Below are 4,590 nucleotides of genomic sequence, written 5' to 3' on the forward strand. Positions count from 1 at the left end.
TGTCTGTCTGTCTGTCTGTCTGATGAACCCGTGTGAAGCTGAACCCAGTAGAAACTCTACACATCAGCGCGTACAATGTGCAACATAACAAACTCCACTTTTATGTTTCTAATAAAGATAAGAGATAATAAAGGAGAGCATGTCAGCGCTGCAGGACGTTTACTCGCTGCTCTTTCTAGTGGTTTCTGTATCAGCCTCCTTTTATTGCAGCTCATTTTTGTTGCCGTCTTATGAAGACCAAATGTCACAGAGTCGCTCTCAATTAAAATCTTCTTTCCACCAGCGGCAGTAAATTTAACTTGGCATTCCTTCATGTAGCAGGTGCGAGGGATTAGGCGGGGTGTGTTGGTGGAGGGGGGGGGTCTGAACATACAGCAGCAGGAGAGGCTACGTATGAATTACAGCTAAACACACTGTGAATGCTGCAGCGTGAACACAGGCTGCTTCTTCCCAGCAGACCCACTACCCAGCAGACCCACTACCAGCGGGCCTGTTACCCAGCAGAACCATTACCCCGCAAACCCACAACCCAGCAGACCCACTACCAGCGGGCCCGTTACCCAGCAGAACCATTACCCTGCAGACCCATTACCCAGCAGACCCGTTACCCAGCAAACCCACTACCAGCGGGCCTGTTACCCAGCAGACCCGTTACCCTGCAGACCCATTACCCAGCAGACCCGTTACCCAGCAAACCCACTACCAGCGGGCCTGTTACCCAGCAGAACCATTACCCTGCAGACCCATTACCCAGCAGAACCATTACCCTGCAGACCCATTACCCTGCAGACCCATTACCCAGCAGACCCGTTACCCAGCAGACCCACTACCAGCGGGCCTGTTACCCAGCATTAGGCTCTCCCCACCACAACAGACCGCTGCGTGTCAGAGCTTTAGAAATGTCACTGTGAAATCTCTGTGAATCTGCCCGTGGCCTCAGCCCAGACGGTGCAGGTGAGGTCCACGAGAGAACGCAGCTGCCGGCTGGAAGCCGCATTCAGACACGCACCCAAAGGGGGGGCAGAACCGACACGCTCGCACCAGCATTTTATGTGACAAGCATTAGAAAGGTGATTTACACAACACGCGTGTTCGCTTGAATATTTTGCAGAATATTTTAGGTTTGCTATTTGAAATTGGCCCAGAAAATAATGAGCGTAGTCTGAACGGAGCCTCAGAGCTGCAGCTCTAAAATAAGAACGGCTCAGCTTCATGTTAAAGACAGAGGAGCCTCTGGTCCACATCCCCTCAACCTGCTGCTGCATTGGATGAACTGGATTTCATCCACTTTATAAAATGTTGATTATTCAGACACAATTCAATTCATACAAAAAGAACCTAAACGTAAACCTGCCCTCCTCGTTTCCTTCTGAGGGGTGAGGACACCTGTTTGCCTGGATCTGGACCCAGCAGCATCTGTTGCTGCCTCCTCACCCGCTCTCCCACGTGCATGTGGGAGATAGGAGCGTTTAGTCTCACTCTGCGCTGTCACTGATGAAGAGCAGGAGGTCTGTGAGCAGAGCCTTCGTCCTCCGCGTCTGCTCATGCTGTGGTCACGCACATTAGTGGGTCCTGACAGAACCCAACACGCGATGAGTGTAACACAAAGAGTCCTTCAGGAAGGTTCGAGTACGGCCTGGGTCCGAACCGTGTCCCTGCTCACGCTGCACACGGATCCAAAACGGATCAGTTCTGGCAGATGTGTGTGAAAATGCTGAGAATCACATCGGATCGCTTCCTTTACACCACTCATTCAAACGTGCAGGTTTCAGCTTCACGTCTGCCTCGGGGATCAGCCCTTCAGGGTTTATTGGACCTTTGCCCCAGCACAAGCTTGTCACGCTCTCACGTGGAGCCTCCGTGGGGTTCTGGGCGTCCGGGTCGCCTGCCTCAGTCACACTATCTGCTGGATCTGACGACCCGACTGCACAGCACCGGACCTGTCTCATTTAGACGGGGGCCGTCCCAGCGGGACGTCTTTGTACTCAGCAGGAACGGCACCGTGGGACGGCCGGGGCCCGGCCTGTCTCCATCTGGGCCGGGGGTTTGATCAGAACCACCTGCCAGTGGAGGTCCACCTTATCTCAAACATCTCTTTTCCCTCCTGAGGAAGAGGAGAAAGCGTTTAGGCCGTTTCCTGTTGACCCGTACGCCATCGCTGAGGCTTCGATAACATCGCCGTGTTTTTGTTTCTTGTTTTCTCTGGTGTTTGAGGGAGAGAACACGAACATGTACGATATTGGCCGTCGCCATGATTTGGCTCCAAATGTTTTGTCTGTGATGGGAACTCAAAAGAAACCTCAAGTTTTATTTTCTTGTTCACGCTTGTGAATGTGCTCTGTGTGAGGATCCTTCTCTGATGGTGGTAAAAAATCAACAGCCGCTCAAAAAACAAAACAAATGTAAATATCTGAGACATTGATGCAAAGTCCAGTTCCCTGTCCAGTTGTTGGGGTATAATTAAACACTAAAGTACTGTAACATAGATGACACATTAAAGTGGTGTTTGGTTTCCCATTAAACACTTGTAACAATCGCTCTACGTCACCAAAACATTATTGTTCTGTCAGCTCTAAAGTCTCAGATGTTTCTGTGTCACTAATCAGCAGAACCAGATTCATTCAAGCGTCACACGCTTTGTGCTACGTTGATGTAATTCAATCTGACAATCTGGCAAAAATAGGTAGAGATCATAAAAACCTCCCCAGTGTTTGAGCCTCTCGACCTTTTCTTTCAATAACAGTGTTTGCGTGTGATGTTTGCACGATTAATGCACTGCTAATGTTCAGGACATAATGAGATTGGATCCAGCAAATTGCATTATTAGCTTTTTATGCTTGATGTAAAGTTTATTTTCCAAATCAATGAGCTGATTCAGACAGAAATCCCCACTTGTGGGACTGCAGAGCCACCGGCCACATCAGCAGCATGTGTGTGTTTCCTTTCTCAAGCTTGACGTCTGCATCATGACTTTATCAAACCCAAAATAGTTTCAAGATGTTTCTCGAAGAAGAGGAAAAAACGGTGCGTGAGGCAGCTGAAGGTATGTGAAGAGGCTTTGTGAAAAAGCGGAGATTTAGTGCTTCAGTTCACATGTGAGGCGCACGGCAACACCTCCGAGGAGCGGGTCTGCGTCTCCTGTCAGCAGTAATTCACACCCAGGATGAGACGAGCGGAGGAATCTCCAGCAAAAGAGAGGAACAAACACAAGAGGGCAACAGTTTACCAGGATCTGAGATTGGAGGAAACTCACTGCGCCTCATCAAAAGCAGAGCAGAATGAAGCTCGTCCAGGCGGCGCTGCTCCGGGCCGGACTCACGCAGGAGAGGTCCCTGGAGAGCAGTTCCCAGTCTGTTGAGACGTCAGAGAAGATGGATGTGTGAAGCGTGAGGTTTATGGGCTCGGTGCAGTCCGGCTGCCGCCGCTCGGCTGGTCGGCTGTTCGTGCGTCAGCGTTTGCTAATGAGCGATGCTGCCGTGCTCTTCCTCTTGCTTTGCTGATCACCACCCGACCCACTGTGCCTTATGTCATCGGTTCTGTGGAGCTCGTCTCCTAATTGAGGCCTGGGGTGAGTTCCCGGTGAGGAGGGGTTTGTGAGCGCTGCAGGGCGCACATCGGACCAATAACGTGCATAATTATTGGAAATAATGTCCAGAGCGAGGGACCGGAGCCAAATTATGAAATCATGCGCTCCTCTCCGGTACATCACCCTCATTATCTGGAGCCATGCTCGGAAAAACAGGTGTTTTCAATACAGCGCCTTTGTCTCCGCGGGCCCACACAGAGCCTTTATTTTCTGATGACGGTTCAGATATGATATTTCATGGTTGAGGCCGACCGCGTGATAGGAAGCGATCGGAGAGCCGCTCAGAAGACATGCGTGTAATGGCTGCTGATTGGCCGACTGCATCCTGGAGCCCGGCGACGGCCGCGGAGCGGGAGGAGTCACGCTGAAGGCAGCGCGATGCCTTCACTGCACGGTTCAAACGAGCAGCAGGGGGTTCGAGTGTCTTCAACAGGTGCCGCGTCGCAGCGAGGCGAGTGCAGTTGGCGCGCGAGCGTCAGGCTCCATCCTTCGTAACCAGCTCCAGGCGGGAGGAAATCTGCGTCATTGTTTGAAGCGCGCGCCTGTGATGTGGAGGGGAGCAGATGTGTGTGTTTTACAGTGGAGAACTCGCTCTGCTGTGATTAACAATCATGTCATTTGCTGCTATTGTGGCCTCCAGGCTGTGACTGATTGGTGCATCAACTCCCACAGTTCCGATATCAAACTGTGTTTTTAAGCGCTGATCAGTAATTAGCTGTGAAATATCGAACTCCAGGCGTGTAACTGCACCATTGTTTGCTTGATTACGCACTGTAAACAGTCTCATTTGTTTTGTGCTCGTGCCCCAGAAGCCTTTGCATGAGTAACTCCTGCTCCCTCTGAGTTTGGGGAGAATATCTCCATGTGGCACAGTCCCAGTAAAAACATCGCATCTCGCTCCCTGGAGGCTGAAAACACGACACGCTCCTAATTTCGGCACAATAATTGTGGGATTGAACCCTGAGAGTTTCCTGCTAAGGAACACAAACCAAAACAGCATCACG

This window comes from Betta splendens, chromosome 21, assembly GCF_900634795.4.
Source record: "Betta splendens chromosome 21, fBetSpl5.4, whole genome shotgun sequence".
NCBI lineage: Eukaryota > Metazoa > Chordata > Actinopteri > Anabantiformes > Osphronemidae > Betta > Betta splendens.